Source organism: Podarcis gaigeae, assembly GCF_964106915.1.
Source record: "Podarcis gaigeae genome assembly, chromosome: 6".
Classification (NCBI taxonomy): domain Eukaryota; kingdom Metazoa; phylum Chordata; class Lepidosauria; order Squamata; family Lacertidae; genus Podarcis; species Podarcis gaigeae.
Window position 1 is genome coordinate 74,791,025 of NC_139682.1, and position 14,380 is coordinate 74,805,404.

General features: G+C 41.9%; 1 long non-coding RNA gene across 2 annotated transcripts; it reads left to right on the forward strand.

Moving 5' to 3' along the window:
• The first annotated feature begins 673 nt into the window (after positions 1–673).
• Positions 674–14,023, forward strand: LOC310847494. Of its 2 annotated transcripts, none has more exons than XR_014565833.1 (3): positions 674–761; positions 11,724–11,808; positions 13,944–14,023. It is a non-coding gene; the product is annotated as an uncharacterized lncRNA (long non-coding RNA). The 2 variants fall into 2 exon arrangements; XR_014565834.1 differs by lacking the exon at positions 13,944–14,023 and adding an exon at positions 13,664–13,827 and having other exon boundaries at positions 726–846.
• The last annotated feature ends 357 nt before the right edge of the window (positions 14,024–14,380 follow it).

The window sequence follows — 14,380 nt, forward strand, 5'->3', positions numbered from 1 at the left end:
GATGAATTTGAATATTGAATGATTTTGCCGAATTAATTTATAAAGTGGAATACAAGAAAGGCAGGCGGGTGGAAGCTAGGAAAATAAGATCTGGAAGGTTATTGATTTGAAAGAGAGTGTTTTTTATGCTGAATTTTCTTTTTTATGTTTTTTCTTTTTCCCCCCTATTTTTCTGTGTGTATTTTTGATGTGTGTGCTTTGTTTGTTTTTGTGATTTTAGTTAGTCTTTTATTGGTTGTTAACTTTTGTAAAATCTAATAAAATATGATTTTTTTTAAAAAAAGGTTCCTCACAGGGAACTCCAAAGCACAGCCAATACTGGCAGGATTGCTATCACAACCAATCAGTGCTGGCAACGGGCCTTTGCAATTGTTCCTTAGTGGTTGTGCCTCCACCTTCCTCACACCTGACATCACCTGCAGCATCAAGTGTGATACTGGTTTGCACTGTTGGAGTCAAATCAGGACCAATGCCAGGCCTAATTTGGTCTGTTGGTCAGAGGTTCCCCACTGCTAGACTGCCTGAACATTTTGTCTCCTCCCCTTAAAATTCCCACATATCTGACTATTGTGGGCAGACGAAGGGGAAATCAAGGACTCTAACTTGTGCAACTTTAAAGTATTTTATTTTAGTTATCTTTTATTCTTTGGGCTATTTTTCTCCCTTTTCTTGGAACCTACGACTGCTGGAGGAAGTGGAGAATCCAGAAAAGCAACAAAAGAAATCCTAGCCTGCTCTTCAATGCAGTTTCATGCTGCCAGGTCAGTGATTAACAAAGACAAGGTCCTACTGCAGGGAAGCTAAATGGAGTTCATTATGGGCAAAAGAGCTGCAGAGGCCAAAAAGGTGAGGCGACGTGAAACAGGATGAAATGAGAGACTAATAAGTGTGGGTTTCACTTCCTTAATGTAACCGTAAGGGTGGCTTTTAACTATCAGACGCTCGTAAGAATTATGGATAACAGCAATTCAGAGGAAATATTTTACACCATTATGAGCCTCCATCATAGATAACGGCAAGAGAAAGCAACCTTGGCAACAGTGTTGGCTAAAAGAACAGACGGCAACTTTCTTAACACTCAACTCCGGGTAGGAAAGATAGGCTACCTTAACAGGGTTTGGCAAAGCCCAAACTCTGGGATTACCGTACGTGTTACAGGGTATTGCCATGTGCATCCAAAGGGAAAATTGGAGGACCATACCTGGCATGCCTGGCAAAAGACTCTTTGCTGAACTCCTAGCTGAGGAACGCATTTCATCAGCTTTGGCTGGCGTGCCAACTGTGGTCCTACTGAGAGAGCTCTGATTTCGCCACAGCAACTCCTGTGTCTAGACACATCCAGGCTTGATTTCTGTGAAGTGCTCTACTGGAGACTTCAGCAAGTTATTTTTGGAACCTCAGTTACTCATCAGTTGTGAAGGACAAGGGTTATGTGGTGCTTTGTGGAAGCTGCCCTTTGAATTTTTGGTTAAGTTTAAATACGGGATACAAATAATACATTTTTTTTAAAAGGAACTTGAAGTTGCAGCACTTCATAGCAGTGTTGGTTGGTCATGCTATTGCTCATCTGTTCTGCAGCCTGTAAAACCATGCTAAAATAACAAAAAGGGGAGACAGATGCCTTATATTGAATCAAACCAATGGCCTATCAAGCTTAGGACTGTCCACTCTGACTGACAAAGACTCTCCAAGGTCGTAGGCAATAGCCTTTCCAAGGCCTGCTACTTGAGATCTGTAAATTGAGATGGTAGGGATTATACATGGGACCTTATAAAATGGCGAGCTTCACACTAAACTATGGCTGCTCCTCCTAAATCACCCCTTGTCAACCCATATAACATCTGTTCATCCAGTGACTCATCTTCAGCCATGTAGTCTTCTCTTTTTCTGTTAGCATGTTTCTTTAGCCAAGAAAACATCATAATCCTTGAAATGGAACTGACATTCTGGTTTATCCCTCAGTATTTGGGGGAGGGGGGATTCATTTGAGAGGACTGACATTTTCAGCCTGGTTCAAGATCCCTACAAAAACAAGAAGTGAACTGATTTGCATAGTCTAATTCGCAATTATTATTATTTTCACAATTCTGCCGCACTTCCTCTAACTTCCTCTAACTGCATCTGCCCGAGGTCCTTTATGGCCAATGCCTCAGCTCGGAAAGCAATCCGATACATTGACTTCTGCTACCGGCCAGCTGGAGGCCTGTTGTAATCAGGAACAGGAGATCTAGAGTAGACAGATGACTAATTTACAACGCTGTGTAGATGGATTAGGCAGCAGTCTGTTGAACATTTGTCAAGATAATTTGGTTTCCATGGAAACAGTTTGTCACAGAAGCTCACATGACAGTGATGGGGAATTTAAACAGGTGCTTGTCTTCAGGCTGGATGGGCCCACAGGCAGTGGAAATTGGAACGGTGTGCTGTTAAGATTCTTCAGTATATTGGATAATATCCAGCTGCCTGTTGAAAACTGAACTGACTTGGAACTACATTGCAACTACAGTCCTGTCACTTCCCCATGTTGGAGTTGGCGACAGTCGGTTTTCAGAGTTTTTCTCACTTTGTCTAGTTTGGCACTCTGCTCTCCCCATTTCCCCTTTAATCTGGCCCAGTTAACTTTCAGGATGCATAATTAAGACCAAGTTTGGTGGATTAAAACACAGCACTTTCGTGTCCCTCCCAGGACTTTTGCAACTTAATTAGGGCTTCACGACGTGTAACCACTTGAACAGCTAAAGCAACACATTTTGCACAGATAAAGCTCAGCTCTTACATCATGATACATGCTTTGACTGTCAGCTGCCAGATCAAAGTAGATCTCATTGCAAGATGACTTAAAATAATCAAGAGTCACTTGCTATAGCAGACGGGCTGAGTAGCTCAGCTCTAAGGAAGTGGACAGCTCAGAATTTACAAGCAGGGGAAATGAGGTTTAAATCTACTGATTAGTCTTAATGAATGGGTTCTAATGGATGTTTTTGCTTATGATGCATCTAGGAATGGTGATTTAAATCCCTCTAGGAAAACAAATTAAATGAAAACAATTATTAAAATGCCAAGCCTGATTTTTATTTTTGGTACTGAATTCATGTATTTTTTAAAGTAATGAAAACTTGAAATGGGGGCTTCAGGTCCTAAACACATTGAAACATTGAAGTGCCACTGGACAAAGGGGAATTTACTTCTGAGTAAACATGCTTTTTTACACCTTTTTTTCCTTTAGAGTTCTTTTAATAGGCAGTTAGGGTTTCCCTACCAAGTCTCCCACATTTTTTAAATCTCCCACAATTCCCAACCAAGTATGTGCAGAAAGAGAAAGCCATTCTTTCATGGTAATTTGTGAAGTCCTTTGGCCGAACCACATTAATTTATGAATCATTCCTATTTCATTTGCTGCAGAATTAAGTTGCAAGAAAACTGCATTAAGCTTGTCGCATTAGTGGTTGTGAGCTCCCTACAGCCGTCACCTTTCCCCATCAATATTGGCCTGAAATGCTATTAATCTCAGACTAGAGCAAAGCACAGAGGGTCCTCAGTCAGAGTTGAAGATGCCTGCTTGGAAATGAAATCCCAAAATGTCTGTGTTATGTAAGGCCTAGTTGTCCCTTAGGTCATGAACCTGTGTGATCTATGTGGTGAGTCTGCATTGGGTTTGGAGAACCTTTGACCTTTCAGATGTTGCTACAGCTGCAACTCCCATCAGCCCCGTCAGGGTGGCCAATGGCCAGGGTTGATGGGAATTGTAGTTGAACAACATCTGGAGGACTAAAGGTTCTCCACACCTGGTCGACATGATATTTAAGGGACACGGGTGACACTGTGGTCTAAACCACTGAGCCTCTTGGACTTGCCGAGCGGAAGGCTAGAGTCCATGTGATGGGGTGAGTTCCCATTGCTCTGTCCAAGGTTCTGCCAGCCTAGCAGTTCGAAAGTGCAAGTAGATAAATAGGTACCGCTGCGGTGGGAAAGTAAACGGTGTTTCCATGCACTCTGGCACTTTTCACGGTGTCCTGTTGCACCAGAAGCAGTTTAGTCATGCTGGCCACATGACCTGGAAAAGCTGTCTGCGGACAAACGCCGGCTCCCTCAGCCTGAAAAGCAAGATGAGCACAGTAACCCCATAGTCACCTTTGACTGGACTTAACCATCCAGGGGTCCTTTACCTTTAACCTTACATAATATATGTATGCATGTTTTATTGAATATTTGTATACCACTGTGTCGTGTGTGTGTGTGCAGTTTACAACAAAAGAAAAACCCCAGACAAGGATAAAACCGTACAATAAAAACCATAAAGAAGAAATCAATTAACCATTGTGGAAGGATGTATTCTTAATTGATGGTATAGGCTTGGCAGAAGACCAAAGTTTTCAGCAGGTGTTTAAAAGCTGGCACAGAAGGCACCTACTGAATCTCTATTGGCAGAGTATTCCACAGGACTGGGGCTGATGGCACCAAAGGCTCAGTTTCTTGTTATTGTCAAATGAGCCTCACCCAATTTGGGGAAGGACCAACGATGCTCCTGCCAGTGATCTCAGTGATCAAGGTGGGGTATACGGGTTCATGTGATAGATATGCAGTGTAACGGGAGCTGCCACATGGAAATGTTATCAACCAGCCTCCACATGACTGACATAATGGGTAACACTGGCCTTTGTTTCCCAAGGATAACATGTCTGGGCAAATATTTCTGGACTACAAGCTAGTTGGAGCAACCTGAAATATATAAACTGAATTATTTAGGGGTAACATGGGTGAAGGAAGGCAGGAGACAGTTGACATAGGAAATAATTTGGTCTCTGACATATTGCTCTGTCGAAAGGGTCAGACAAACCAAAAATATAGCCAGAGTAGAGGACAGGTTGGCACCATGGGAAATATTATTCCCCAAAATGAAGACAACATGAATGCTGTCTCCCAGAGGTTCACGTGTGGTATGATGGGTAGACATTTACCTAAAGTGATTTTTGTTTTAATTGAACTGTTTGCACTCGATATTCCTCTGCAAGATCAGCCATTGAAGTAGGTTATTTTAGGGGAAATGAAACAGCAAACCTGAATGGGAAGGCATTGGGGAGATAATTGATTTTCAGATGTAAAATAAGTGCAAAGAAAGAAAAGGAGAAGGGAATCCTAAATAAAAATTAACAATTTCTACCATGGTTTAAAATGGCACTTGATGGTTGTAAAGAGAGATACAGCTCTTTACTAGTTAAGGAGACTTGGAGAAGCTTCAGAGCAACAAAATGCATATACAGGAAAGGGGATGCACTTACATTTGTGTGTCAAGTCCCCACAACCACCACCTCATTGAAGAATAAAACACACCAGGACACAAAATATTAGATTAACGTTATTGGGCAAATTTTGGCCACAACTTTATTGATTACAGAATGTGAGTGGTATTGGCTTAGGCATTGAATGGACCCGACTATATCTGACTCCTGCCCGATGTGCAGGAAGTCTGGTAAGGGTAAACCACCAGAAGGGGGAGCCCCATCGATGCATACCAACTCAAGCTCCCCCAGGTGTTCCTGCCAGGGTCGTGGCAGGGCCCTAGCCCTACCCCAGGCTTCGGACAAGATCCACGCCCCCAGATTCCTTTAACGGAATACCCTTAAGCTTGGTTGATGGCTGCACCTCCCCTCCCCATCATAAGATCAACCAATGCCTAACTGCCAAACCTTACAAAGTTGTGACGATTACTACAAGTTAGGCGAAAATGAAATGGCCCAAGCCAATTTGCCAAGTGGAAAAATTCCTACCAGGCCCCTCAATGGCGACCAACCGAGGTCCATAGCAAGGCCAAAGAAGAAAAACCTGCAAAATAGAGAGGGAGGAAGGGAGGAAGGGAGGAAGGAAGGGAGATAGAAGAAGCAAGCCAAGAGGAAGCCCTCTGGTTCGCGTCACAGCTTAAATGGTCCCAGTCACGCCCCCACCAGTCAGTGGATTGGCCAGCTGATCGCTGACATGATCCACCGCAACTCCTCCCCAAGGTGAAGTAGAGTGGACTAAGGCAAATGAAACACCTGAAACTGTTTTGAGATTCTTTGTAGTTTGGGAATTTGCTCCATAAGATGGAATGATAGTTTTTTTTAAAATACCTAAACCCACCCGGACTCTGTGATCATCATCTGAGGCCCTTCTTCGTGTGCTTCCTACACATGAGGACCAGAGGGTGGCAACAAAGAACAAGCCTCTTCTGCGATGGCTCCCCGTTTGCGGAATGCTCTCCCCAGGGAGGTTCATAGGGCAACTTCATTAAACACCTTTAGGTGTCAGGCAAAAATGCTCCCCTTCAACCAGGCCTTGTGCTGACTGAAATCCGATACTCTTTTTCATGTGTTTGTGGGAGCAGGGTATTATTTTGTTTTAACTATTTATTTGTGCTTTCACCTTGTATTTTTATCTAGTGAACCGTCCTGAGATCTTTTGATAAAGGGTGATATATAAATCTGTTGTTGTTGTTGTTACCCCACCCTGAAGCTCTTGATTTGTTCCTCTTTGGTGTGAATTAAAATATCACAAAATAGTGTGCAAGCATTTGAGTTCTCCAGTGCTCTTCATCAGGCTAGATCAGCAGTCCCCAAACTTGGGTGTCCAGTTGTTTTTTTGGACTACAACTCCCATCATCCTTTGTTAGCAGGACCAGTGGTCCGGGATGATGGGAACAGTAGTCCAAAAACAACTGGAGACCCAAGTTTGGGAAACCCTGCCATGGGGCAGGGTTGGCCATTGTCGAATCCACAGAGCCTGTATCTCCAAACTGCTAGATAAAGCTGCCCTATTTAGCTTTTTGCCTAGCACACCATCTCACCTTTGCTAACATAAATACTTCCTAGTTCCTGTCAATTCCTATCTTCCACCTGTCAAGAAATCTGCATGCTTTGCTTAAGGATGGGTAGAGGCCTGAGCAACAGCCTGTTCTTGTGTTGCCAGAGATGAGGAATCAGCTAAATTATACTTCTTGTTTTGATACCTCTGTAGTACTAAAAAGAACCTCATTTGAATTTTTGCTGCCTCTTCCCCATTCCATTTTTCAGACAGTGAGTGCATGTAGACTCCATGGTTTCAATATCAACCCCCCCAAAAAAAGAAATAACCACCACGACCATTTCTCTGTTTGCTAGCTAGTTTGATGAAGAGTTCTGAAAAACTTGAAAGCCTGCACACTATTTTGTGGTATTTTGTTTCGTATAATAAAAATGGGGAGCAATATTGCCCCAATATGAATTTTCTTATAGAACAACACGGCTAACCTTTTTTGCTTTTTTGCAATTAAATGAATACATGAGGTAAACTCAAAATAACTGAAAACTTATGGCAAGCATTTGTGTACAGGATGCTGCAAAATGGTTAACAAGCTCATCTTACAAATCTGTGTGTCTGTGAACATGTACCATATTTTTCGCCCCATAGGACGCACCCAATTTTTTTTTGGGGGGGGGGGAAATAAAGAAAAAAATTATTCCCCCCCCCCCAGGCACGGGGCAGGCGCGGGGGAAGCCCAAGCTTCCCCCGACCCCAGCCCCCAGAACAGCCTGCTATCCACAAGCCTAGGGAGCCGCGCCGGTCTCCCCAGGCTTGCGGAGAGGTGTGCGAAGCCCAGGCGCACTCTTCAGCGCGCACCAGGCTTCGGAATGCAGGCAGCTCTGCGCCACCCTCCGGAGCTCCGCGCAGCTTCGCACCCGGCTCCGGAGGGTGGCGCAGAGCTGCAGGAAGCCCTGGAGCGCAAGCAGCTCTGTGCTACCCTCCGGAGCCCCGCGCGGCTTTGCGCCGGGATCCGGAGGGTGGCGCAGAGCTGCAGGAAGCCCGGGGAAGCCTGCATTCACCCCATAGGACGCACACACATTTCCCCTTCATTTTTGGAGGGGAAAAAGTGCGTCCTATAGGGCGAAAAATACGGCAAATCTGTGATGGAAAGTTTGTTTCTCTCTGACTATGCTGTTGAACTGTGAGCATAATGTGATGTATCACCACAGCTGCATTACATTTTCAGTGACCAGGATTCCTATAATTTCTTTTTCAATTAAAAAAGCATTATACAAAGCAGTACTTGGATCCTTTAAATGGCTGTTATTTCAATCTTGCAACTGTAGATTTTATTTTTATGCACATATTCGGTTTTATGGTAAAATGACGTAGAGTATTGACTTTAAATGCTAAAACCAATATTGAACACAGTTTTTTTCAAGCTTGTTTTATTTTTATTTAAAACAAAAAACAGGGCGACAGCAGGGAGGTGAGATGGAGTCAAAGATCTAAATGATAACAGTCTTCAAGTAGTTTGCCCTCGCCTGGAGTTGAACAAAATTGAAAAGATCAAAGTCAGTGCCATCTTGTTCAAAGGTGAAAAGGTGAAATCTGAAGTGTTTAGGAGGATCAGAGAAAATGGAAATGCATGATAGTGTTTTGCAGTGCCTCCGGCCCATATCTATTAAGATACTTCATTTTCATTTGATATCTGCTTGTTTCTCATCTTACCACATCGATACAAAATTGGCCAAGGCTATTTCCCAGATACAAAAAACTTGCAGGCGCTGAAAAGTAAACACCAGCAGAGGATAAAAAGGTTTTATTATTTGGTAAAAATGACTAAGATTTGCACATTAGGTGTGATACTCCTCCACAAAATAGCATTCCCATTAATGAGGGAGAAGGAAGCATTAACAGATATCTCTCTGGAACATTAGCATGCTGTTGGCAAATGGAGATGTGAGGGTTGTTAAGGGCAGGGCTGGTTGTAAAAATATCTGTACTTTGGACAGTGAAATGTAGATTTTTATTTGGGGGCCTTGCTCCCCTCCTCCCCTGTACTCCATAAAAATGTCCGTATGATTGATCTGCCCTGACTTATTCTTTCACAATGAAATGCAGCTAACCAACCCCCCACCCCCCAAAATAAAAAATGTTCAAATGATGCTGTTTCTCTAGGGGGAAATATAAGAAAAATAGGGACCTTTTCCACAAAAAAAGAGGAAAGAGCAACGCAAAGGGGGAAAAGGCTTTTAAAGCTTTAAAGATACAGCAACCAGCAAAAAGCTTTTCAGGTGAAGGTTTCTTTCTTAACTCAATTTTGTCTAAGTAGATGAAAGCTAGACAGAGGAGGAGGAAATCCTGATGGGATATGCTACTCCTAGCTTGCAAAAGGCTCAACGGTCCCTGAACAAAATGATGCCTTAATGGTTAGAAATGGCAAGTGGAGACTTAATATCCATCTCTCAATACAATTTTGAGGCATGTTACTGTTAGATAGCAAAACCGAAGGCAGAACATTTTTATTTATCTCTCCCTCCTGCTCTTGCACAATACATTGGGGGTTTTTTGTTGTTGTTTCATATAGCAACATATAATAATTTTCAAGGCATGGGGTTTATAGCACCAGTTTTGTAGCTCTCCAAAGGAATGTCCCGTGTTAATTATCCTAAGGATGTTTCCTTTTAAGTAAGCTCCAATGTTTTTAGTTAGATGTAATCCCTACTAAGAGTACTCCGGATTGCAGCAGTATATTGTCAATCATAGCAAAATCATGCACAGCAGTTCCCCTTTTAAAAAAAAAGTCATGGCTTATTATTTTTATTTATTTAATTTTTATACCACCCTATACCTGCAGGTCTCAGGGCAGTTATGATATAAAAACACAATATAAAAACACAAAATACATAATAAAAACAAAAACAGGAACAACCCAATAATGCACCCCCTCCCCAACACATTTAAAAAGGGCACTGGATGTCAATCAGCCAAAGTCTTGGTTAAGGAGTGCACACCCCATATTTACAGAAAATTAAAATCAGATTTAAAGCACATGACTTCCCCCAAAGAAACATGGAAACTGTGGTTTGCTAAATGTTCTGGAAATTGTAACTCTATGAAAGGTAAACTACATCTTTGTCAGAAGCAATGTGCTTTAAATGTGCGGTGTGTCTGCAACTGAGGCTGCAAGCAGCTACCTCTTACAAAAAGAAAAGAAAAAAGAATGAAGTCTCAATTATTCTGCAAGCAAATGAACCAATATGGCTACTGGGTGACAATGGAAACTTAGACATAGGGCATTTGATATAGTCTGTTGGCTGATGTGCAAGCACATCTGCACAGCAGGGTTTCATAACAAAAGAAGGCTCATTCATTTGACTCATTCAGACTACAAGCACTACTCGCAACGACATTAAAGTAATATCATGACTAAGTTATTTCTGGTTTTAGACTATCTGCAGTCATATCTAGTGATTTGTTTTCTGGGGGTACTCAGGGGTAGACAGTACCAGCACCTTTCCCTCCACATGTTAAAACTGTGGCACTTACCGTAACAATGCCAATCTAATCGAAATAACTTTATTATACTAGCCATTGAATATGACAAATCTGAATCCAAAAATAAATACAAGCAAAAGGGGTGTCGTGCCACAAATAATGGTATCTATTTAGATCTCTGCATCTCCCTTACAGTTCACTGATATATTGTCCTGGATCTTATTTCTGATCTTTTTGGCCGCCAAAGGAAAAAGGGCGACTTTATGAGTCACTAAAGCATTTACATCGCTAAGAAGCCATAGGACCTTCTCTGCCGGGGAGAGAAATCTTTCCTGTTTGGACAGAAAGGTGAGAAATCACCTCCTGGGTCCAATGTATAGTGGTCAATATAGTAAACAGTGCAAGATATCTTCCACCTGCGGTTGCCTACATATACAGAGTCTGTCTTCGTATGGTACCCTGTTATATCATCCGTCCAGGACGGCAGAGGGCATAGCTTGGAAACACAGCTCAGTAAAAGCGGATCTAAGTGAGGCTGGCAGGAGATTCAACAGGTAACTGGCTCTAAAATGCACTGTTTTTAGAAGGGGCAACCAAGGAGAGCACTAAGAGGTTTTGATCGCTTGCAGATCATGTAGTGATTCTCTCCAGTGGCACCAGTTGCAACAACTTCATGGTGAGTACAGTGGTACCTCGGGTTACATACGCTTCAGGTTACAGATGCTTCAGGTTACAGACTCCGCTAACCCAGAAATAGTGCGTCAGGTTAAGAACTTTGCTTCAGGATGAGAACAGAAATCTGGCTCCGGTGGCGCGGCAGCAGCAGGAGGCCCCATTAGCTAAAGTGGTGCTTCAGGTTAAGAACAGTTTCAGGTTAAGTATGGACATCCGGAACGAATTAAATACTTAACCTGAGGTACCACTGTACTGACACCTTTTTTTTTCCAAAAAAAGAAAAAAGAAGAAGAAGCACTGGTTGTATCCATATTTAAATGTGGGAGAAAATCTAAGGAAACAATGATGCACTTTTTTTAATGTTGTTATTTTGTCACAGTTCCCATGGCATGCAGTTATAGTAACTTTCCTCTCTATCTTGCAATTTCTGCGGCCACAAAGCTCCTTTTTTAAGGCTCAGGATACTGCTCCTGGGTCCTCCCCCCCCCCTTTACTCCCTCTACTAAAGAAGTTTCTATTTTCAGATCACTAAGAGTGAATTCAGAGAACACACCAAAGTCTCATTCAGTTGTTTACCAGCTCATCATGGGCAAATTAGCCCCCATTGACATCTAATACCCACGTATACTAAACCATCATATTTTTAAAAAAAAAGAGTGCCGAAAGCTTCAGGTGTACATATTACCTTGAGATCATTTCAGTCACTGTGTGAAAAACATAGCCCTGTGAATCCTTCCATATAACTTGATAACTTGAACACGCTGCTCATTTGTTCTCTTTTGTGAAAACAGGGTGTTGATAGCCGCAGGGCCAAGGTCAGACATTTCTAGCCAGCGAGTTGCTATTCTGCAAGACCCATGGCCGGCTGGGTAGTAGGTGAGTCATTTCTTAACGATATTGTTCCTTTCTGTACTTGTATTTGTTATGGGCTACAAACTCTGATGATCTAATAAAGGGCTGTGACTATGGATTCCAACTGGTTGCCTACTGGTATTTCATGGAGGGACGAATGCAGCTGTAATGAATTCCCTTGATATAATGAAAAGTAGTTTCACAGCATTGTTCCACTTTCACAGAACCCGGAGAAGGCAAGCGAGCGTCCTGCCGTTGTAAATTCAAACACATGCAATATTAATATAGCTTATGGAGCCTTACATCTCTGTGAAATGTCACCAATATAAATAGACTGATCATGTTGGTTATTTGCTGGCAAATAATAATTAATCATGAAAAGTTAATCAAACACATCCCTAAAAAAATATGTGACAGCCATAATATGACGCCCATTCAGCCCACAGACAGACAGACAAACGCACACACTCACTCACATGTACTCCTTATTCATAGCTGCATGAATACAAAATGCCAATGATACTTCATCTTTAATACCTAAGGGATTTATAAGCATATTGCTTCAATAAAACCTGGTTCATCTGTACAGTGTGCAGCTCAGATATGCATATTTAATTACTCGGAAAGTAATTTACTTGTACAGATGGTGGTATTAGGGGTCTTACTTCAATTTAATTTACTTCTGCTGGTGAGAAATGTTATTTTGCTATGAATCTTTGCACAAAGAACACACTTTTATCATGGATAAATAATAACGCACAGTTTGTAATTAATACGCATGATTAATCTGATACATTCCCAATAAAGATTGAAACTGAAGTTGAACACAGCCCAGACGAGTTTGATGAAAGGGAATGTGAGAAGCACTCTAAATCCTAAGTAGTGACTTCTTGAAATATCACAGGAAGTAAACTCTGCTGGCACAATGAGGATACAATGGAGGCAGCAAAGCATGCCTTCCTCCCAGCTTTCACTGCCACACGATAGGCTCGATCATAAACCCTCACCGAGTTGGGTTGCATTCAACTGCAGCCGTTCCAAGTGTCCCATTCTTCCCCAGGGATGTCCCTAATTTAGAGAAGCCATCCCAGTTTCTGATATGATCCCAGAATGTCCCACTTTTCAGTAGGGCATCCCTATTTTCAACCGAGAAAAGTTGGAGGGTATGGTAGGATGTCCCTATTTTCACTGGAGGGTATGCCTCCAGACATCTGAAGGCAAACCTTTATAAGGAAGGTTTTTTTTTAATGTTTAATATTTTGTTATGTTTTTATATATGTAGAAAGTTGCCTAGAGTGTCCGGGGCAACCCAGTACGATGTGTTGGGTATAAATAGTAAAATTATTATTATGGAATGGGACATCCCTATTTTCATCAGAGAAATGTTGGAGGGTATGCAACTGGTGTTTTCTTCCACTTGTCTTCAACCCATCACCCAGTTTGTTTCCTCACCGTAAGCTCTGGAGTATACAAGGAAGCCAAGCAGGAAGGGGTTCTGTCTGAGGTAGACAACACAGAAATGGATGCTAACTGAGGTAAAGGTACCCAGAAATAGATTCTGTTTCTGACTCTGAGGTAGATAATCACAGAAAATGGTTCTGCATGGGGTATACAGCACAGAAGTGGTTGCAAAAAATTAAAAAATGAAGCATTTCACCTTCTTGGGCCCAAATCTGCCTCTCCCTATGGTTCTACAGCACCAACAGAAGGATGATAAAATCACAATCTGTCACTATGGCTGCAACAAAACTGTGTGGTTGTGCTGATTCCATTGAACAGACAACCTCTTTTAACACCACTAAACAAGACCTTCCAAAATGGAAAGTAACACAGAGAATTAATTATTATCTATGCTCTTTTTTTTGTATTTACTTGGTAGGAGGAAGTGCTTTGTTGAACAAAATTGTTTTCTGGTGTTAAAAAAGAAAATTATCACGAAAAGTATTCTTGGGTTCGTTACGCTCTCAAAACTAGCATTTTTCTTCTATTAAATGCTGCATCCTGCATCTCAGAGGCAGCATTATACCACATGCCACGGCGGTTGCTATGGTAAGCGTTCATGTTTTATTGAACAGTAAATGGACACAATCCCCTAAATGACTCCCATATGGCCCTAACACAAGCAACTACTTCTTTCTTTCCTTTTCTTTTTTTTCCAGTTTCCCCTCAGTGTTATAAGAAATATGGATTTTCAACCAACTGAAGAAAAACGCAGCCTCCTCTCTCTTCTTAATAGCACATTTTCCCTCTAGTTAGTCAATGTTTTCTTTTAAAAGATTAAAAAAGCATTTCCAAAGAATTATGAATGGGATGCACCGAGGTACTGAGTAGCCTCAAATCTCACTGAAAACTAATCAGCTGAGGAGAAGAAGAAAAACCACTTTAGAACATCAGAGACAATGGATGGCTTCTTATTATTTTGTACTGTGGTACTGATAGCTAATTACAAAATGTGCACAGATTCTCCTGCCCTTCAATGCTCTCATTTCAGCCACAGTTTCCGAACTGCTAATGCCTCTGCACAGAGAACTCAGATATATTTACCTAGAGCACATGCTCCCCACAAAAATGTTAACAAGCCTCCCTAGAGCCACCT